Here is a 24,492-nt window from a genome sequence, read left to right on the forward strand (position 1 = left end):
TTTGCAGCAATCGAGAGCTGCAAAAATGTAACGTTTTTTTTTTCCTAATTTGAACTATCGTTTTTCGTTTCGTGTCTGCCATTTCTATAGGAGGGTGACAATGAGTTAAATTCCAATGGATGTTTTTCAAATGTTGATGAGCAATAAGCAAAAAGTATCACTGAAAACCACCAAAAACAAAAACAGCAAAAAAACAGTACGAGGAAAGTTCAAAGAAAGAAATTTGTTTTTACAATGTTCTGTTTGGGGATCGTTATGCACAACTGAGCTGCAACCAAAGAACTAACTGCTCTGTGGGTGATTCATTTAGGCATTTCAAGGTCTTTTGGGCACTTCGTTGTAATAAAAGTATCTGCTAAATGTATTTTGTTGTAACGACATTTCTATAGACTCATGTCATATGGGGAAATTGTCGGGACCATAAAAATACTTGGTTGTAATGAAATTTCGTTGTAAACATATTCGTTGTAATGGAATTTTACCTGTACTAAGCAAGGGAAAAACACCTATGAGAACACAAGGAATAGGGATGTAGAGTAAGAGTTGGATGCCTAGGTCCTGGGTCATTTGGTGGCCTAGGCAAGATCTATTCACAACACCTCACAACTTTCATGGATACAAATTGTACTTGTGGATTTTAGAACACTATCAATAATACTCTGTTTACTGCAAAAACTTCTTAACAAAAACAATTGCCCAGTGCAGTATGTTTCATCCATTAGACGGCAGTCTCTATATTCAGTTTTTAAATAAATAATAATACAATACTGAAGTGGTAAAAATATTGCTCACACAAAATTCTCAACAGCAAAGTATGGGCAAACAATAAATAAGTAAATTAGTTGAACACAGTGACATTGCTTATAACATGTAAACCTGAGTCAAAACCTGACATTCTTAATATTCCATGATGTAAAGTCACTTATGACTTTGTAGCAGACCCTTTCCAGTTTTGCCGTCTATGCTGTGTGTTGTATGGGTTGAAAGAAAAGCCAGACATCATTTCTTTATTCTTAAACGACCAAAAAAAAAGGACAGGATGTCACACAGGGACTCAACTCTCTCTCTTTTATGCTCACCCTTCAGTGCTCACACTGCATCTTCATTTACACACACATTTGTTCAAAAAACAATTCACCTTACAGAAATAATTACAACAATAACATAGACATATCTTAAACAAGCAAAAAAATAAATAAAAAGACAGGGTTGTCACACAGGGAATCAATTTCTCTCTCTCTATCAGTGCATGCTCCTCAACCTCTCTCTTACTCCTACCAAAAAAAATCCAAATAAACAAATAACACAATATTAAAACGAGGAAACACAGAAAACTGAGGTTATACAATTTCAATATGTCACAGATGCCAAGACGCCGTGAAGCAAAATAAATGTGTGCCGACCTAACAAATGTTGCAATGACTTTAAATATAACATAACTGTTTATGTGAAACAAACTGCTATAGATGGTAACGTTGTGTCTTTCATAGAAAAAAAGCTTACAATACACTAAGTAAATCAAAATTATCAGGAGACAATCAAGAGTCAAGAGAGAGAGCTTGGAAAGCAGGTGTTACCCCTTCAGCACTCACACTGTCTGAAGGAGCGGGCATACACAGTGCTGGGATGGAACACCAATTAACTCCCCAATTAACACGTATACCCTGAGGCAAGCACCGTATCACAACTGAGTGAATCTGCTTTTGTCAAAGACCTCAACTAATTCAAGCCACACACAGTGAAAGGCTCATTACCATTAGATAGCAGAGTTTCAGCCCATTCTAATGATGCATAGTTGTCTATGATTTGGTCAAACGTATTACATGACATAGCTATGTGTAATAGAAAATAAATGGATTCTTTGACAGCTCATCTTTAAACTTTGATACACACAAAGCTTGAGTCAGATTCTGATCACAGTTTTGACTTTGTTGAGAACACTGTGCTTAATAAAGGACTTGATGCTACGCTTGACTTGAAAGTATGGCTTTAAACAGAACTTCATGGGTTCAATTGCTGTGTGCTGCCTGTTCTCCATATATTAGTTTACTGAGGAGTGCTCTTTCAACTTCAACTTAGAGTACAGGCAGTGTTTCTTAGCGTACCTGTGAGTACTGTTATGCTGTATTTGTGCCTTTTGACGTCTCATGTTATGACCCACTGTTCAGTCGAATGACACTGTTTAACGGCATCTACATGGCTGTGCCGTGAGCATGTGAGAGAAAAAAAGATGTTCACGCTAGTGACTTGTTCATAGTATACATCCCTCTCCCCCATTAAAGGGATCAACTCTGCTACATGAATTTTTTTTTATTACACGTAACTTCCAAAAGCCTGTCCCCCTGAAAGTCAAAATGAGCATGATTACAAACAGGAAATATATTTGAAGGGCAGATAATCATGCAATGCCCATAAGGAACATGTCAGGTCGAAAACACAGTAACATAGATGTCAGGGACAGAGATGACATGGGAGATTACCATAGCAAAAACTTTTCACATTTACCCATGTCATATTCACTTTATTTCAATATATGAGGGGGTACCCAAAAATAACCGGAATCTGTACCTGGCACACAACCTAGACTCAGTTGTGAATTTTGCCAGTAGGTGTAGCATACTTACAGTATTCTGTAGCAGTCTGTCAAGTGGCGTTGCTCTGTATTGTTCATACGGCATTCCGTGTCGGTTTTTCTTGGTGCTTATTAAACATATTCTACAATTTTTGTGATTGGACCATAAAGAACAGCGAGTCTGTGTTAAATTTTGTTTTCACTTAGGGAAAACAGCTGCTGAACCTGGAGTGATGATTGAAACTGCTTTTAAAGAGAAAGCTTTAAGTAAAACTCAGGTCTACAAGTGCTTTATACGTTTCAAAAGAGGGGAAATGTCACTTGAAGACCAACTAAGATCTGGCCAAACTTCCACAATTAGGAATGATAACAATCTTAAAAAAGTTTGCAATGCAATTTACGGAGATTGTTGTCAGACTATTGAAGAGATTTCAGAATTGATACATGTGTCTTGGAGTTCTTGCCACCTTCCCTACTAAAGTTGCTTTGTGTGACTTTTTCTTGTTCCCGCATATGAAAAAAGAACTCAGAGAAAGCGTTTTTGTACCATGGAGGAAGTCAAAGAATTCCAAAAATGTTTCCATCTGTGGGAAAACCATTGGGACAAGTGTATTCATTCACATGAACTTTGAAGGAGATTAGAGTTTCAGTAAGTAAAAATTATTAAAACATTTTTTTTTTACAATTCCGATTATTTCTGGGTACTCTCTATTATATTATGTTCATTTGTTACAGATTTAGGCTTCTTATAAATTATGTATGTTGGAGTTCTCAGCAATCAATTCATGAGTTTCCCACTTGCTTTTACTTTTTCATTAGTGAGCATTGATATGTAGATAAATAAACAGATAGACAGACATCTCAAGGGAGACTTTTAGCTTTTTGCAGAGGCTGTGTAAATAAATAAATAAGTTACATGCAACAACAGTAATTATGATATGTATTTGAGGTGGTTTAAAAAGAAAGAAAGAAAACTTCTGACTATCTTCTGGGCACTGATAAAAAGAGAAGTACCAGTCACAATGAGGCATTATGGAGATGTATTGCTGCTGGTATGAAGGATCAGCAGTAGTGTTTCTTTACAGCAACATTGTCCATAATGGCACTCAGTTTTGTTTTAATTATATGCTTTGCTATGACCTCTGAGGGTCCAGAGTGCATACATTTATAATGTCAGTTAGTAAGGTTTTCCTTTAAGGAATACAAATGTCAGCTATAATAAATTTATACACTATGGTATCTTTGTGGGAAAACAATTGTGACTGTGAAAGTGCAGGGACCTCAAGATTTTCAATTTCTCAAAGTCTTGTCCAGTAAATCATTTAAAGAATATCAGCTTCGTTGAATACCTTCAAAATTACATTTTTAAAAATGTTCTACCTTTAGACAAATTTTCAAAATACTGACTAAGGGGTTTAGTGGGTTCCTTTTCTCCCTTGCCATTGATCTTTGAATGTCTTGCATGTGGTGACAAAGTCCTATTAAAATATATGCTTTGCTGAAAGGTTTTCCATAGGATTAACTTAATTGTGCCTCTATGGCTTCCTTCCATTTCCATTAAAGATTCCAAAGTATTTGTTGTTAAGGCCATTTGTGTGACATTGAGATTAATTCAAAGAGGCAGATGCTGTCTGGAACAGAATAACAATGATGGTGTAATTCTTCAGTGGGTATTTAAAGGAAAATAATCAGCATGTAAAACAACAGCAAATGATTTAGAAAGATAGTACAGAAGGACATACAAATTTAAGCATTTACTTTAAATCAATTACGCAAAAGTATAATGCTATAATACTAAACACTTTATTAATATCAAGATTTTTTCATGATTTTTTTTTTTTGTAAACTCCATGGAACTACTAGACCAGCTTCATTTTGGTATTGTGCCTTGCAACATTTGATTTTCACACTTCAGAGCTGCACATTTTCATTTGTCACAAGGTTATCCCAGGCCGGGCCAGCAGATAAGGGTTTGCTGTTTTTGCCAGGGAAGACTTGGGCCAAACTACTCTTCATCAGTGGCGGCTCGTGGCTAAAATTAGTGGGGGTGCTGCTCCAGAAAATTTTTAGCCTTTGTTTTAAAATTGTGTAAAAGGAAACAAACATGTATAAAAAGAAAATTTATTCAGAAACCGAAAAAAAAAAAGAATCAAATAGAATAGCTGGAAGCAGGATAATAATCTAATTCTACACTTTATCACATTCAAGAATATGGTACACGGTTTTTAAGCACAAAACACGCGGAGTAAAAAAAAAACACAACCTTCCACCAGGACGCCAGGGTCGGCACTGCGGGAGCGACAGTGATCTCTCTCCCTCGCACCCTCGCGTGCAGCTTCCTATGTGCGCATGCGCACAACAGCCAAACACCACGCCGCTGGAACTGTGAAGCGCACAGTTCCATACAAAGATTTTTGTATCTTTTTCATAAACTGGGGGATGGCTACTGACATTAAGCTTAAGGATTATATATTGTACAAGTATAAAGAAAGAATTAAAGAAAAAAGGACTCATTATATTAAATGTTATCGATAATATCAAGTGGAAATAGGGGGTGCTGCAGTTCCACAGTGCCTATACACGAGCCGCCACTGCTCTTCATGAACTCAGCATGAGATCTCAGCAAGGATGGAAGGTAATGGCATTACCAGTGACAGAACGTATTGTGCTTTTGTATGATCCTGCCTCACTCAGACTCCACCATAGAATGTCCAGAGCATTCAGCATAACATCCATCATAAATGCATCGTAAATGAAGCAAAGTGCAAGTAATCTGTTTTAATATTAGAGTAATTCATTTCTTAATATAATGTCCTCATACTGCCCACCAAGTGCTGTAAGAAGGCGAAAAAAGAGGAATGTTACAATTAAGCTTATTGAAGATCATTAAAGGAATTATCAAAAATGCATCAAAGAAATCAAGAGCAACATTATTTATTGGCCTCATTTATATAGAACCCTTCTTTATGAATAAGTTGAAAAAGAACTGTGGAATATCTCGTTATTAGATTATGTAACATAACATTTTTAAGCCCATTTAATCCAGTTCAGAATCAGATGGTGCCCAGGAGAGTAATCCGTACTGGAGAGGCCCCAGTCTACTGCAGACTAGTATTACGGGCAGCCACTATTTTATACATTTTATATAGCACATAACAGCTGCTATGACAAAGTGATCTGAAACACAATTAAGACATAATATTAGAATCAACTGCGATGGGTTGGCACCCTGCCCGGGATTGGTTCCTGCCTTGTGCCCTGTGTTGGCTGGGATTGGCCCCAGCAGACCCCCGTGACCTTGTGTTCGGATTCAGCGGGTTGGAAAATGGATGGATGGATTAGAATCAATCCTTATCTAGTGCATTTCATACAAGCCTTTACCAAAAAACTCCAACACAACACTGTTATCAGTCTTTGTTTCATTGCACAGTTTGAAGTCAGTCACACCAACACTCACTGTGCAAAGGAGCAACTAGTTCTCTTTGAAATAGTTTTATATTGGTCACTCAACAAAATTTTATTCATGCATCCAAAATGAATCTGTGTACAGCATCTTTATAAGACCCGTTAATGAAAGTACTTCATAAACAATCAAGGCTCCTTATGTTCAACCATAGCAGCTTTTGAGAATAGTAACTTTTCCAAAATTCTAAATAAGCAAATGAGGAATGTTAAAATTAATTTAATACTTTTGAATGGAACTATATCCAAAAATGGATTATGGAAAGAAACAAACGTAAAATTACAATTACATCATTTTATTCACTCTTTCTTGGAAAACCTACCTTCAACAACAAGTCTGCATCCGCCAAAGATCCAAATTATCACTCTGTTCTGTTCAAGTTTATACATCACCTACACCTTTCTGCTCACAGACTCCACGCTATGCACTTGACTGCTACGCCTCTCAGTCATTATTGACTGTTCGATTCTTCTTTTTCTTTTATGCAGCAGTGGCTTCTTCGGCAAAATTCATACTAGCAGACTCCACACAGTAACTAACCATAAATAGATGGCAACAGATTTGTGAAGTACTAATGGGTCATGACTTTTAAAGACACTCCTGCTGCATACAATAACGCAGGTTAAGTTCAGGTTTTCTTAATCTATCAAACAGTAGGAATTTCAGTTTTTTTCTACATATTACGAAGCTTTTTCAAAGTACAAAGAACCAACTTCACATGCAAAGAATCCTTCCTAGTATGACATGGTGCTTGGTCAAGCAATGGCTCTCTGAGGAATCACACAACCCAGTAAAGAACCATAAAATGCCATTAAAGAAGCAGTATTCTAATGAGTGTAGGGAAAGGGGAAACACATATTACCATATGTAATGTATGTCATGACCTCCTCATTGTAGATTATTGTGCCACACAATCGTTATGGCAGGATAAAAAGGGTTAGGGTTAGCCCTTCAGTAGCTGAAAACAGAAATCATAAAACAGACAGTCTCTTTGGGATTTAAACATCCTGCCTACAACTTTAGTTAACTGAGAAGTTTGAAGGCAATACATAAAAACAGACAAAAGAAGTAAAATGACCATTTTTGTATTGTGTGAGTGGACCCTAACTATCAACAAGCATATGTCGTTACTTAAAGTGTAACTGTCATGATCTCCAGTCATTTTTGATTATTTTGGGCTGTATGGGATATTTTTTTTGTCTTTTTTTTCTTTAGATTTGATTTCTTTTCACAATGTGTCTGTCATGACTGTCATGCCGATTAACACTAGTATACAGTAATCCCTCGCTATATCGCGCTTCGCCTTTCGTGGCTTCACTCTATCGCGGATTTTATATGTAAGCATATTTAAATATATATCGCAGATTTTTTGCTGGTTCGCGGATTTCTGCGGACAATGGGTCTTTTAATTTCTGGTACATGCTTCCTCAGTTGGTTTGCCCAGTTGATTTCATACAAGGGACGCTATTGGCAGATGGCTGAGAAGCTACCCAACTTACTTTTCTGTCTCTCTCTCTTGCACTGACTTTCTCTGATCCTGACGTAGGGGGTGTTAGCAGTGGGGCTGTTCGCACACCTAGACAATACGGACGCTCGTCTAAAAATGCTGAAAGATTATCTTCACGTTGCTCCCTTCTGTGCAGCTGCTTCGTGAAGCGACATGCTGCACGGTGCTTCGCATACTTAAAAGCTCGAAGGGCACGTATTGATTTTTGATTGTTTGTTTTTCTCTGTCTCTCTTTCTCTGCTCCTGACGGAGGGGGTGTGAGCTGCCGCCTTCAACAGCTTTGTGCCGCGGTGCTTCGCATACTTAAAAGCAAAAACAGCCCTATTGATTTGTTTGCTTTCCTCTCTCTTTCTGACAGTCTCTGCTCCAGACGCGCACTCCTTTGAAGAGGAAGATATGTTTGCATTCTTTTAATTGTGAGATGGAACTGTCATCTCTGTCTTGTTATGGAGCACAGTTTAAACTTTTGAAAAAGAGACAAATGTTTGTTTGCAGTGTTTGAATAAAGTTCCTGTCTCTCTACAACCTCCTGTGTTTCTGTGCAAATCTGTGACCCAAGCATGACAATATAAAAATAACCATATAAACATATGGTTTCTACTTTGGTTTCTACTTTGGTTTTCTTATTTCGTGGGGAGGTCTGGAACGCAACCCCCGCGATGGAGGAGGGATTACTGTAGCTCTGTTTGCTATAGATCACACCCAAAATAAAAAACTGCTGAAACGCCTGGTTTAGTCTAGAGACACACTAAATTCTATGTTCCGTATGAACCGTGGCCACTTTGAATTGGATCTGTTACCTGAAAATAAGGAAAATACAGTATTTCTTACAAAAGAATGACAGTATTTTTGTTTAGTTAAGAATGTCTTGTTTACATACAAAACACTCTGGTGGCTAGAATTCTTAAGTCCATCACTTTGCTGGCTCTGGATTGAGACAAAAAGGCCAGGAAGTAAATGTAGTCAAAACAAGCTTAGGCCAAAGCCAGACATTCAATCAATGAGAAACACTACATTGAAATCGCAAACCAAAAATCAAAGAGCAAATAACAGAAGAAAAGAATCTAAGCACCAGGAGGACAGTGAAAGTATTTTTCACACGTTTTAAACATTTATATTTGTTAATATCAGATATGTAATAAACCTCAGTATCTGTGTATGTGTATGTATTTTATTGTGTTATTTTTGTTGTTCTTAAGTAATTTTGTGCTTTATTTCTAAGTATTTCTGTTATGTTTATAATTGTGTACTGTCCCTTTAAATGTTCTTATGTTCCTTGTTCTTTTTGGGTGGAGCCCCAAGAGGTGGAGACACTCTGATGTCACCACTCCTGAGCCCTCCCTCTGGCTATTTAAATCAGCTGAGAAGGCTCAGAAGTGGGAGTCATTGATGTTTGGTGTAGTTATGTAAGTATTGTGTTTTCTGTCTTGGATTTTATGGCTTATTTGATTTTTTTCTGCTGTTTAAGGATACTGATTTTTGGACTCTATATTGGGACATTTACCTTTTAGGCAACTCCTTTACGCTTCTGCCTGCTTTGTATTTGTCTATTTTCTGCAATTAAAACATTATTTATAAAGACTCTTTGCTTGCTCTGTTTATACAAGCTAAACATTTCCATTCCTTGTGGGGGTTTTTTTGCCTGATCTTGAAATTTGTTTATAATTTTTTGCCAGTATTGTCATGGCCTGCACCAGTTGAAGCCAGTAAGTGCTTTTAGAGCATGGCTGAAGTCAGGTGAGCCTGTGTTGGGCAGTTTATGACGTGCTCCCTGACTTGATTTGGAGGCTTCACCTATGTCACCTTGGAAAAAACTCCAGTTCATAAAAGTGCCTATCTAAATAATATGGTTACTCTGCTGACGTCACATGCGTCATGTTTCTTGAAGAATACATGGAGGCAATCACTATGAGAACACCTAATGTCGAAGCTCTAGAAAGGTGATGTCCAGAAAACGTGGCATTGCAGCGTAATGATAATCATTTTCAACTTTTTATATAACCCTCAGACAGGAAAGTAATGTTAACTTTAGAATCCTTGATCATAAAAACCCCCAGACATAAACCTTGTCTACATATGTTCAAGTGAATTCACAAAAACATAGCAATCATGAACATTCGCCAGACTGACAAGCTCTCTAGTAGTCTTAAGGTCTTCACTAGTCTCAACGCTTCTGGTTTGAAAAAACAAACTGATTCCTTCTTTTAATTTGGACGGCACAGTGGTATTGCTGCCACCTTGCAGGTAAGAAGATCAGGGCTCATATCCCAGATCCTCCCTGCATGAAGTTTGCATGTTCTCTGTGTGTCTGTGTAGGTTTCCTCCCACAGTCCAAAGACATACCAGTTAGGTGATTTGGCGACAATAATGTGACTCTGTGTGTGTGTTTGTCTTGCAATGGACTGGCGCCCTGTCCAGGGTTTGTTCCTGCTTGACCCCTATGTTAGTTGGGATAGGCTCAAGCCCTCCACCCCATAACCCTAGTCTGGATTAATTGGGTTCGAAAGTGAAATGAAATGAAATTCTTTTAATTTGATCTGTTTTCTATGTTCACATTAATGCATTTTCTATTTCTATGCAATAAACTATATTGTAACATTCCTTGAAGTTCACATTCCAGGACTTTGAAACACAGCTCTGGAGTGGCTTAAATTAGTGGCGCCGTGCTTTATGTTCACACAGACCCCTGTGGATTTCTTGTTGACTGATTGCAGTGACAACTTTGAACACTTGATTTTCATCCTTAATCAAATACTGTTTGTAAGTATAACTCAGCAAGAGCTCAACATCCACACACAAACCTTTTCTAACTTTTGCAATCTTTTGGTTGGTTATGTTTTCAAATAAACTTATATTTTATAAGTAGAATTCAGCTCTATTGTTGTTTTTAATATGACATTTAGTTACATGCAGTACTCCACTCTTTGTTCCTGCTGTCATCCTGCTGGGTCAGAAATTCCATTTCTGAGAGAGCAAATCAACAAAACGGAATAGGGAGGATTAAAAATCCTAAATCCTTCATTATTTTTCTTTCTATATTTTCAAAGGGGTTTATTAGAAACAGCTACTTAACACACACACAGATGAAAGTAGCACCAATTTAGCTGATTAGACATTGCTTCGCTTGTTGTTTGCAACACATGATTAATTGCTTTCCTGTTAATGATAAAAGATCTTATCATTTTTGAGAAGCAAGTGAATTAATATTAAACAACAAAGACAGAAAATGAAGAGACTAATTTACAATAAAAGTAAAGGCTGCAGTAAACAGCCCCTCTGAATTTCAAAGAGAAGTAAATGTCACACTGTTACTACATCTGAGACTGCAGACTGAGATCTAGAGTGAGCCGTCTGATTAAACATCCATCCATCCATCCATTTTCCAACCCGCTGAATCCGAACACAGGGTCACGGGGGTCTGCTGGAGCCAATCCCAGCCAACACAGGGCACAAGGCAGGAACCAATCCCGGGCAGGGTGCCAACCCACCACAGGACACACACAAACACACCCACACACCAAGCACACACTAGGGCCAATTTAGAATCACCAATCCACCTAACCTGCATGTCTATGGACTGTGGGAGGAAACCGGAGCGCCCGGAGGAAACCCACGCAGACACGGGGAGAACATGCAAACTCCACGCAGGGTGGACCCGGGAAGCGAACCCGGGTCTCCTAACTGCGAGGCAGCAGCGCTACCACTGCGCCACCATGCCGCCTCTGATTAAACAAGGCGCTTAATTAACAGGAAATCAAGATTTTAGCAAAGATGTAATTTGTTTAACATAAGTAGGACAAAATATATTACACTAAGAAATAAGAGCACAAGTAAAGTGTCGCACATGTGTGTGACTGATTTAAGCACATTGACACCACCCTCTGGAACATCGCAGTCACTCGCACCCACTACTCTTATACCCACAGACCAGAGGAAAAGTAGAGCGATGACTGCTGGCGTCACTGCAAACTTCGCTCCAGAGGTCCCACTTCTTCTGCCCTGCGAGCTATTTAGAGAGAGACGTTGGAAGCAGTTGAAGTTCCATTCTGGAATAAATTCAGAAGAGGACAGAATGATGAAAAATGATTACATCTTGCCTGAAGAAGGAGCCTGAATTGCCTCGAAAGCTTGTATATTGTAATCTTTTTAGTTAGCCAATAAAAGGTGTCATTTTGCTTGACTTTTCTCTACATTCATAATAGCTAACACGATACAACACCCTAGTGCTACAGAAGTTTGACCAAAATCTAATAATATATAGAAGACACCACAGTTAATAAATAATAAATAATGTTTTATTATTTATTTTATATTATTTTTATTATCAAATTAGCAAATATTGGTAGGTTTTCAAACATGACCTGCTTGTTTCAGGACTTGCCACATCATCGCATTGGTTTTTAAATCTGAACATTGACTGTTCTTGTCTAAATCTTTAATTTTGATTCTTTTTTTTTTATTTAACATTTTATTGAATTTATTAAAATCAAATAACATTCCATACAAGCAAGTCAACTTTTACAAAACTAGGTTCGAAACAAATCAACCCCCACCCATGAGAAAGAGAACTAGGCCAGCCGAGTAAAGCTTTAATAGTAGGAAAAATAAATAAATAGATTAAAAAAATTAAATTAAATGCTTATTCTAAAATGTTATTGATTAGATCCTACAAGGTTTTGAAGTTGTTTTATAGAGATCCTCTAAGTGAGAATTAGATTTTTTTACAATTTCAGATAATATATAACATCAATGACCCACTGACATAAAAGAGGTGAGTTAGGATTCAACCAGTTGAGAAAAGTAAGTCTATATGCCAATAGTGTAGTGAAGGCAATCACAGTTTGCTTGTCCTTCTGCACTTTAAGCCCATCTAAAAGAACACCAAACACAGCTATTAATGGATTAGGAGGGATTGTGACACCAAGGCTGTCTGAAAGGCACTTAAAAATTTTGGTCCAAAATGATATTAATTTGGTGCAGGCCCCAAACATGTGACCCAGTGAGGCTGGAACTTGATTGCAATGTTCACAGTTTGGATCTTGCACTGGAATCATTTTTGGACAATTTTAAATGAGACAGATGCGCTCGAAATATAATTTGGAGTTGAATAATTGCATGCTTTGTGTATATGGAGCTCAAGTGAATTCTCTGCATTGCTACCTTCCACTCCTTTTCTGAGATGTTGAGTGAGAGATCCTTTTCTCACTGTACTCTGGGATCTTTGAAAGGAAGGGAGTTTAAAATATTTTTATATATTACAGAAATGCTGTCCAAGTCCTCAAGACTGAGCAAACTTTTTTCCGGAATAGAATAAGTGGAGGTGAGGAAAATATGGCAGGTTTTGTTTAATAATGTTCCTAATTTGGAGGTAGTGAAAGAAATGTTTTGCTGTATAATTTTGATTATTTTCAGCTATTCTGATATGGATTTGCTTTTGTGTGTTTGCATGCTTTTAAGTGCTTTTAATTCAGGTTCACCTCATGGGCAAATGACAAGACCTTCTTACTATGAATTTTCTGAAATCACCATTTTTGACTTCAAGTAGAATATTCTTACTCTGAAACAGCGGCATCTGGTAATGTGGGGTGCTAGAGTCATGCCCCCCGTCCAAATATTTTAAATACTGTACTTAAATTATTTAGGTAATGTGAAATAATCATGAAATAAATTTGTTTATTTGCGCAACACGCCTGGTGTCAGTGCATATCAACATCCATTAAAAATTGGTTCCGATTTGTACTTGTTTATTTTCTATGTGAATACCTACATATCCTGAGTGAAAAATGCCCAGGCAGATGAAAGTGTATGTACTGTAAGTCCTTAATCTTTTGGCAAGCAGGTGACTTGAGTCTGCCCTTTAATTGTCTGCTTTCAGATTTTTCTGGGGACGCTGCTCTCTGACACTCCCATATTTATTGGCAGAGAATTAGTATTGTTTTAGGTTTTTTTAATCTAATGTAATTGGACAATTGTCGACGCCTATTTCATGTTCATGTCAATGGTTCACAGTTCACACCCGCCATTAATGTAACTGAGTGTAACTTCAGAAATCAAAGAAAATTTGGTTATTTCTTTAATGAAGAGTTAGCTAACTGGATGTGGTGTAAGTAATGCCTTGTTTGCTCTTTCAAAGTGTTGAAGCATTGTGGACAATGACAGGGGTACAAGTCCTAATACATCTTTCTGAAAAATGCATGAATGTAGCCGCAGTCATCTAGAGCAGTGCTTTTCAACCAGTGTGTCACGGTACAGTGTTGTGCTTTAGAAATAATAACGTAGCACAGTTGGGTCTGAACCTGAGAGGGACAAGCTCCGCAGATGGTCGAGACCTGTCTGAGAAGGACAGGACAACCTGGAGAAGCAGGCATAAAAGCAGCTCCATGATTGTGTCTCCAGGCTACTAGAGTTCATCTACCTTGAGTGTGCGATTCCAGCGAGTGTCTCAGGACCAGTGGATATCAGGCACACGAGTTGCCTCTGAGGCAGAGCGAAGCGGACAAAGGGACGAAGCAGCTTGGAGATGCCACCAAAGTGCTCAGCATATCTGTGAACGCTGATCTCGGATCTCTTTTTTCATTGGCTTCTCCAGTAGTCCTGCCCCATCGGACAGTTGAGCACAAATATCAGATATATTTTTGTGGTTAGTAAGAATAGTGATGTGCCTCGGGATGTTTTTGGTTACAGAAAGTGTGCCACCAATGGAGAAAGGTTGGGAAACACTGATCTAGACAACAGAGTGAGGCAAAATTATTTTGCAGGCTTAGTGAAATGACAGAAAATGACTATTTTTGGTTTACAGGTGCAGTTATATATTTTTTTCATCTGCTTATTTTATTTTTAAGTGATATAAATGGTATCAATCTATAATGGTGACAATGCCTTCAATATATGATAGGCTCTGACTGTTTACGTCCATTCGGAAGTATGAACGGCCATTTCGTTAACTGCAATAGTCACCTTTGTTCAAAGGATCTGTCCGTGCTCTCTCAGGTTCTGAAATGAAAGACACTGAAAATTACATACAAGGCCATTTAGCCATGAGCCTTTTGAGTCTATCTCTCTGTAGTTAGTTTTGGTTTCTCTTTTGCAAAAAAATAAGATGGTTTCTCTGACCTGGTAGAGTGCTTACCCCTGCTTCTGTACTGATTTATGTTTTCCATTAAATAAAATGAAGTTATATATTTTCAGATATTCCTCTTATAAGATAGATATTACTTTATTTGTCCTAAGGGGAATTTAGTTTTGTGCAGAAGGTTAAGAAATATTATATCAAAAAATAACAGCCCACCCTCAAATACAAACAACAGTTAGAAAAATAGAAAACTTCTGACTTGGCTAAAGACTCTGTAAGAGAGCAGTCAAAGAGAGGCATCCTGCAGGCGTATTGCCATGGATTTGATGTCCCGTTATCATTTCTTGACATACTTCTGTTGCATAATTTGTTGGCTAGAAGTACTTGATGTTAATGGTTTCCCATGGCTTCTTACATCAGTGCTATGCCAATGATACACAGCTGTATGTGTTGGTCCCTCCAAAGGACCACACGGTATTAAATATAATCTCAGCTTATCTTATTAATACTGCATTGGGATGAAGAAGCATCACCTCCAGCTCAGTCTGTCAAAGACTGCCCTCCTTGTTATCCCAGTTCATCTCTCTATTCAGCACCCTATCTCTTTTCAAGCTTGGCTCATTATCACCCACCAAGTCAGCATTCAACCTTGAGGTGGTGATCAATGACCAGCTGTCCTTTATTGATCATGTCACAACAGTCTCTCAGTCTTGCAGCTTAACTATGCGCAACATCTGCAAGAACAGACCATATCTAACAAAGTACACAACACAACTCCTGGTCCAGGCTTTTGTGTAGTCACATCTGAACTACTGCAACTCTCTGCTGGCAGGAGCGCTAGCACATGTTACCAAGCTTCTGCAGATGACTAAAAATGCAGCAACACATCTGGTTTTCAACCAGCTAAGGTAGGCACATGTCACTCCTCTTCTGAAGTCACTACATTGGCTCCCTTTAGCAGCACAAATTAAGTCTGAATCCTTGATGCTTGCCTACAGAGTAGTCAATGGGCCAGCACTTATGTGTATGTTCCTGAAATTCTACATTCCTTCTCGCCCACTCAGGTCTGCCAATGAATAGCATCTGCTTATGCCATCTTTGTGTGGCATCAAGTCTCATTTCAGACTCTTTTCATGTGTAGCTCCTAGCTACTGGAACAAGCTGCCCAACAACTCCATGTTGGTGGTCTCCTATCATGATCCCACAGAGACTTCCACCAAGTAGAGTTCCTTCTTTCCTCACCTCTATTGTCCACTGCTAAGATACAGTCATTTGTGCCTACATGGATTACACACATGTGTAGAAGGTTGCAGGAAGCATTTTATAGTTTTCTGTGTGCTCCATTGACACACAATACAACATACCTATGATGAGTTGCTGTCAAAAAAAGCTACTGTTGTAGGAGTATGGCTTTAAAGGCTGCAAAACAGCAATACTATCCGAGGACTTCTCTTCTGACCTGGTGATCGATCAAGACAAGGCAATAGAACAGTACATGTGTCATCAATGTTGTTGTGATATACTGTATGAAGTTCAGTTGTTTCAATGGGCACAGTTTTAATTTTTTGATTATTAATCTCTTCTAAATGTGATTGAGGGCACATTCAATTAAGTTATTGGCTTCAAAAGACACCTAAACATGAATAAACTGGGTGCAGTTCGAATAAACAAAAGGAAATCATTCCACAGCTTTGGAGCAAGAGTCAAATGGTGACTTGGTAAGACGTTTTTCAAAAATAACGATTTCTAAAATGTTCTAAATCAGAAAACCAACACGACTAATAAACTGATTGAACTGTATAACCCTCAACATGATATATACATTATTTTTAGAGGTAAAAAAAAATCAGAAAAAAATATAAAATAAAGTCCAGATTATGACACAGACTCAAAATAGTGACAGCGATATGGAGAAGACCAATTGGATCAACATGCCCTACACGGTCAGCAGCCTATCAACAAGAGCTTCTTGTGTGGTGATCGCTGAACAGTGCTGCACCACTCTTTAAAAAACAGGCTCACTCTTTGACAGCTTCTTCCATGTGTTCCTGCTACTTCTGTTAACTAGAAACATACCGTTAAGACAATCTGAGGTAAAGGTGACCGGAAAATATCTTGTGGCGGATGGCTGGGGCCCATGCCTGGCCGGGACGCCCCTTTGACACTGGATCTGGTGGAGCAGCCATAGGATGCATGATACGTCCCCCGGAACACTTGGTGGCAGCCCCCCTGGGTTGCATCAGGGCCGGTAATATGGAACACCGGCGCTCATCCTGGGTGGGCTCCGTGACCACCACCAGGGAGAGTTGCAAGGCTTCCTAAACCCATGTGGACGGCAACGCTGCCAATCCCGGAATTGCAGCCTAGTTCAGGCTATAAAGGGAGCCTGCAGCTACTACTCAGGGCGCCAGAGTCGGGAGGAGGAGGACGAAGCTGCCCAGGGAGGAGTGGAGGAAAGAAGAGTGTGATTTGGGGTGTTTTATTTGTGTTTTGGGACTGTGTAGGGCCAGTGGAACACGGGGAAGACGTGTCCCATGGCTAAAGAGAATAAAGACTTTTTGTTTATTTTGCCCGTGCCAATGGTGTCAGTTTGTGTCGGGTCGGCGCCAACCAAGCGCCAATATCACAATCTTATATATAAATGTCTACGCGTGGAAGTGTGAGTGTCTGTCTGTCTGGCCCGGAAGTGCGGGGCTACAGTATGAAGCTCAAAAAAAGTGACTCTATCACCAAAGTGAAACCGCCGCTGCTAAGATACAAGCAAGGCAAGTACATTGGTAAAACGAAACCTCTGAGGAGCGAGAAACCTTCTTAACTGCTGACAGGCAAGTGGGGCGAGCACGTGCGCAAAACGAAACAGACGAGGAGCCGCTAATACACAACCGATGCGATTGATTGATTGAAGTGCCAAAATCCATGGTTTCTAGGAGCCCAGGCTTTTTACAGCACAGGTTTACACAGCTAGTATTTACTACAATGATAGAGCTACTTAAAATACAAGTTTTGAATGTTTTAAACATAATACTTTCACAACATTATTATATTTCAGACAGCCATCTTGCAAATATTTTTACTTTTACAAATGTAAGATTAAGCAGTGTCAAGTATTTTTTGGTCAGTGTTGCTTAGCAATTTATTGAGATTTAGGAAAGTGGGCCAAAAGGTTAAGCCATTGTCATTTGAACGTCTGACGGTACATAAATGCTACTAATATGATGTTGCAATAAGGCAATACCTTTGTTCAAAATATGATTACCTCTGAGATGGAATACAAGTTTTAGAAACTAAAATATTTCTATAGAGTAGTTACACAATAAAGAATCACTGAACAATTTGCTCACCACAGAAATGGCTGAAACAGACACAGAAACAGAGTGAAGGGCAAACCCTGAATAATATTAGAAGCAGAAGGAAAAGGATTACCACAGCAAGACAGTAAATACAGGCGTAGAATTAAGGAAAGCGGCTCCAAACTCTGAAAGTAGGTCAAGAATATCAAAGAGGTGACTGAAAATGATGACAGACAGAAAAGTAAGACTTAGCATTTTCAAAAAGCAGAAAAGAGCAAAATTCTGAGAATTCTGGGAAGAATACAGGAGATGTGGAAAATTGTGTTTTGTTGATTGGAAATTTACTTTGCAGAAGCAAAATGCAAGAAATCTGAACCAGAATGCTGACCGATGCCTTCTACTATAAGCCTGATTTGACAGCTGTGCACTTAAGCCTCACGGATGACCCATCACAAACTCACTAAATTGTGGATTGGGATTCCGTGAATTGGAGAAGAACTTTCCTGTGAGGTTTGTTAATCAGCATTTTGTCTTCACACAAGTCTCATGACCTGACTTACAATATGTTATTGAGAGGAAAATCCTACTTTTGTATAATGCAGTAGAATGGCACAATATTCTGCATAGTGCCACCTCTTTATCTTTGTAGCAGAAACTCTTCACAACATCTACAGAAGATAGCAGTGTTAGGAAAATGAAACATACTCAGCAAAGGATCCAAAAATAAAGTAAAAACGTTTGTAAATAGATACACAATTCAGTAAGCCAGTGTCCTCGTACATGGAAAGTTTTAGTTTTAGACAGAGCTTTGGGTATGTGGGAGGAAGACTCGAGTAGCCATCCAGACATAAGTAGAACGTGCAAACTCCACACAAAAAACAACTGTGTGTTGAATTTAAATCCAAGATACTGAATCCATCAAGCAGCAGCACTAACCACTTACCACCATTTACTGCCGTTCTGTTTTCATAGTGAAAAGAGTAATGCGGCTTCTTGAAACGCTTGAAACTCGCTGATCAAATAAACTTACAAAATGGACTTTGTGGTGTTGTATAATTTTGATAGAATTTTGTGGCAGAAGACTCCATGCCTTCTGTAGGAATTACTTTTTGGGTTTTCTGATTGTATTATAGAAAAAAGTTAAGATTATACTGTGAATAAACAAGAGAAAAACAAATGAAGAGACACACCACGTTTAATGTCTGGGTGGAATTCAAAGCAGTGAACACGAAAGATGAGGTATATGTCACTGATGACATAGAGTTGGCTCATGTAGCCTGAGAAATGGCTTCTGAAGGAGTGGAGATCTGTTTGTATCAGAGGCTAGGTACCAAATGAACGCTAACCTCCTGGTGGAGGAGGTTTTAAATATCAGATGAAATGGAAGGGGCAGAGCAGATGACGTCAGGGACAGAAGTGATGTCAATAGTCTTCCAGGCTGTTCTTCTCCACTCAAAAGTAAATGGAGAATGGGTTAGTGGTTTTGTCACATCAAAAACTTTATTAGATGACCTGTGAAACACTATCAACGCTCACATGTATGGCAATTCCCAACAATGGATAAAGCAGGACAGGCTAACTTACCATATCTTTTTTAACTTATTTTTGATTAAATTAATAATTCTTTTACTAGACTATTGTTTCTATATTTCTCCACTAAGTGAAGTACAGGCAAAATAATGCAATAAGAGTTTTATTGTACTATTAGGAACTACTGTAAATACATGCTAAAAGAGAAAACAAACTCACTCAGCATAGCATGAAGGTCTCAGGTGCTAGAAGGGATGTGGACAAAGCTAACATCCTGAACCAATTTTTAAATAGATTTTCCCACCCATTGCCAATTTCTTCCAGTCCCCCAACACCATATGTACTACAAAACAGGAATGGCCAGTGACAAGTCTACCTCAGACCATCCATGTGGGCTCTACATAAGTGAAGACCAAGTAAGGAGGCAACTGAGGAAGCTCCACGTATGAAAAGCTGTGGGACCAGATGGAGTCAGTTCTAGAGTTCTTAAGGCCTGGGCTGACCAGCTTTGTGGTGTCCTTTGTCACCTGTTCAGTCTTTCCCTACGGCTTCAGAAAGTTCAGCTGCTACGGAAAACATCCTGCTTTGTTCTTGTTCCAAAGAAGGCAGGCGCCTCTTCACCTAATGACTACAGACCAGTGGCATCATCTGGACCCACTGCATTTTGCCTATCGAACAAAGATTGGATTGGAGGATGCAATTATTTCTCTGCTCCACAAGGTTTAATCTTACCTGGACAAAGCTGGCAGCATGGTGAGGATTATGTTTTTTGATTTCTCCAAGTCCTTCAATATCATCCAGCCATCCCTGTTCAGGGGTAAACAAAGATATATGGAGGTGGATGAGCCTATGGTATCTTGTAAGTTGGAATATCTGTTGAGCCGACCACAGTTTGTGAGACTCAAGAACAGTGTCCCTGATACCGATGTCAGCAACACTAGAACAGTGTTCCTGATACCGATGTCAGTAACACTGGAGCACCACAAGGAACAGTCCTGTCTTGTATTCTGCTCACTCTGTACTCCTTTCTATCTACTCCATTCTTGAGGCTGATCCTCCAATTGGCTGTGATCCACTCAATCTCACTGAAATTGCACAGGTGGTGAACCAGCTGAGGGTAGGGAAGGCTGCGGGGATCTGTGGTATCTGGGATGAAATTCTCCAGGCTGGTGGAAAGGATGTCCTCCTGGCATTGCAAACAATCTTTGTTTCCATTTGGGAGATGTCCATCATTCCAACTGACTGGAAAATGAGACTTGTCATCCATATCTGGAAAGGGAAGAGTGATCGCCTGGATTGTGTCAACTACAAGGGGATAACACTGCTCTCGGTGCTGGGTAAGGTCCTTGCTAGGGTCATCCTCAGTAGGATCCATGATTACTTCCTCACCTACCAGTGGCCGGTGCAGTGTGATTTTACACCTAAGAAGTTTACTATTGACTGCATCCCAGCACTGAGTGTTCTCATCGAGTGCAAACGTGAATATCGGCAGAGTTTCATTGCAGCCTTTGTTGATTTTCATAAAGCTTTCAACTCAACTGATCAAGCTACCCAGTGGGACCTCCTGAGACTTTGCAGGATCCCCCCAAAGCTGCTGGATATCATAGCTGGTCTGTATACTGGTACTGTGAGTGATGTGCAGAGTGGAGGCAAAACCTCTGCATTTTTCCCAGTTTATTCTGGGGTTTGTCAGAGGTGTGCTTTTGCGCCTACTCAATGCTTGTATGGACTGGGTGTTGGGCAAGGTTGTGGGGTCCAGCGACTGTGGGGCATCTGTTGGTGAAGAAAGATTCATGGATCTTGACTTTGCTGATGATGCTGTGATCTTCACTGAGTCAATGGAGGCTCTGATTGGGGCTCACGAGAGACTGAGCAAGGAATGTGAGTGTCTGTGCTTGTGAGTGTCCTGGATAAAAACCAAGATCCAGGCTTTTAATAACCTGTTGGGCTCAGCCATCAACAGTGTGTCTGTCTGTGGAGAGTGTCGACCTTGTTGAGAGGTTTACTTACCATGGCAGTGATATTCATGTCTCTGGTGACTCTACTTATGAAGTCAGTAGATGGATTGGAAGAGCATGGGGGGTCATGAGGTTGCCGGATGTGTGGCACTCCTGATATCTCTGCAAATAGATGAAGGTCCAAGTCTTTAGAGTCCTGATGCTTCCTGTTTTACTATATGGCTGTGAGACATGGACGCTATCCAGTGACCTGAGACGAAGACTGAAATCCTTCGGTATTGTGCCTCTTCTAAGAATCATTGGGTACTGCTGGTTTGATTTTGTGTTGAATAACCAGTTGTTCACGGAGTACTGAATGAGGCATATTACCTACATTGTGAGGGAACGTCAGTGACAGCACTAAGGCCATGTTGTGCGATTTCCTGAGGGTGATCTGGCTCGCAGGGTCCTCATTGTTGAGGACCTGAGCAGCTGGACTAGGCCAAGGGGATGCCCATGTAACACTTGGCTGTGGCAGATATATGGTAATTTCCGGAGGGTGGTATTGGACTGTGTGTCTGCTTTGGGGGTGGCCAACACGGGAAACCGAGCTGTTTCGTTGTGTGGTGGGTGCGGCAACATGCTATTCAAAGAGTCGATGTAGAGCTGGACAACTCCTATATGTACGTTGGGTCCACATTAGTGACAGGTTGGACTGGTCTCAGAACACAGAGGAACTATATAAGAAGAGCAGAGCAGGCTCTTTTTCTTTTAATGTGGGAAGTGACATCCTTCACATCTTCTATAACTGTGATGGCCAGAGCGATTTCTTACTTTGTGGTGTGCTGGGCTGGTAACATCACTTCAAGAGAGGATCACCAAATCAGCAAGCTAATTCAAAGGGTGAACTCAGTTATAGGACACAGTCTGGACCCCCTGGAGATCATAAAAGAGGATAGAATGAAAATAAAACTAATCACCATTATGAACAATTCTGCTTATCCTCTCTCTGACACACCAACTCTGAATACTTTGAGGCAACAAATTATTCAGCAAAATAAGAAACGCTACTGGCCTGCATAAGGCCTCTGGTGTGTATTGGTGTGAGTTCAGACCATAGTAGTACGTATTTGTTTATTTATGTAAGTATGTACTCGGGGGTTTGCCCCTGCTTGCTTCGCTCGGCAACCCCCCCCCAGCCTGCGCTACACACCAGCCACTTTGCGTCTGTGCCGCTTGCGTTGTGAAGAGGGGGGCTGAATGCACCCCAAAGAGATGCGGTCATTCCTCCGAACCCCCCTCTTAAAACGGTGATACAGTGAGAAACAAATAGTTTTTTTTACCTCCTTTTTGCTTGATCAGCTGCTGGTTTGCTGCTGCTGCCGTGCCACGTGATCTGCATCTCGCACAGCGCTTCGAACATTTAAAAGCCTGCACAGCATCTGTCTTTGTCATCTACTCTTTGTCTTTTATTTCTGGCCCCGGGCGTGGTTAAATCTCTTGGCACAAAGTCTTGTCTTGCAGGACGTGAGTTCTTGATATTTTTTAGTTTATAATTTAAAAAACAGAACAAGAATCTGAAAATCTAAAAACATCACATTAAAGTTCGATAAATTCTGAAAAGAATGAAACCAAAAGTTTATACTGTTATGTAGGTTTTAAAATAAGCCTGATTTAAAGCGTGACAAAAAACGTGACATAAGAACGTCACATAAAATTGTTGCACAAAATCATTGCACTTTTAGGCTCAGGATTTTATATTTATAGAGCAGATGTATGTATTTAATGAGCTTCTGTTAAAAAACAAAAAACACATTTCCCCCTGGGGACAATTAAAGTTCTATCTTTCTATCTAACTGTCATCATGAGCACCAGGCCTCACAGCCTTGATTTGGATTAAGCAGATTTGAGAATATTATGTTGCATTGTAAATCCTCATACATAACAAAGAAAATAGCACATTTGGCCACTGGATGATTTATCTGTAAAGCTTTAGTATCTTTTTTCAATATGATCTGAAACAGCAGCTAAACTCTGTGCTGAAACCAATGTCTTTAAACAAAGTATCAGTATCAACTTATTTTTTTTTCTTTAATGTCTTGCAGAAAATTTAGATAATCCTCTCTCTGACACACAGAGTACTTTCAGCCAACAAATTATTCCGCAGATGTGTGTTAAGAAATACTACTGGGGCTCCTTTATACCAACAGCAGTACGTCTGCATAATGTCTCACTGTGACAGCCAAGTCAGAACTTTTCTTTCTTTTGAATTTTCTTGCTTTATAGTTATCCCAGTGTGTGTTCAGACCAAAGTGTGTGTGTGTGTTTATTTATTTATTTACTTACTTACTCATCTACCTATTTATGTATTTATTTATTTAAAGTGCTTCTGTAAAAAGCCAAACTCCCCCTGGGGACAAATCTATCTGTTTATGTACAGGCAAACATTGTGTATTTTTCTAAGTTTCTACTTATTTCTGCTTATCAAGTGAATTAGAAAGAATTTTAAAATCTGGATCAGAATCTGGGTATCACTTTAGTTTAGTTGCTGCAAAAATGCATCTGTTACTCATTTGCTCTTATGTAACAAGACCTTAACAAAAGCTTCTTTGGGTCTTCAGAACACTTAAAAAGTATCAGTAAAGTGTTTTTTATCTCTGCAATGTGACCTACTAACACAACTTCAACTTGGAGTGGTCTGAGGTGGCTTAACAGGGCTGAGTTTCTCTTTTTATTACATATTTAGTATAAGGCCTGAGAATCCTTCATATTGACAAGTCATTTTACCATCAGGTCAGGACGTCACACAGCATATTGATTAACAAGCTATTAACTAATGTTTTATAAGTGTTGTAAAACCCAAAGAATCCTTTGGTAAAGTCTTGTTACATAAGAGGAAATGAGTAATTGATGCATTTTTGCAGTTATTCTAATCTGAAAGTCTCCCACTATGAACTGCATGCCTGGCTACAAACATATTGTTTAATAATACGAAACAGCAGCTCTGGCACATCTTGAGAAATGGTCCCATATATTATTGAAAATCAGTGCAAAACTCCATCCTTACAGAACACAAATAATGTGGTCAAGCAAAAATAAAACCTCTCATTACTCACTGTGC

Source organism: Erpetoichthys calabaricus, chromosome 3 (assembly GCF_900747795.2).
Source record: "Erpetoichthys calabaricus chromosome 3, fErpCal1.3, whole genome shotgun sequence".
NCBI classification, from domain to species: Eukaryota; Metazoa; Chordata; class Cladistia; order Polypteriformes; family Polypteridae; genus Erpetoichthys; species Erpetoichthys calabaricus.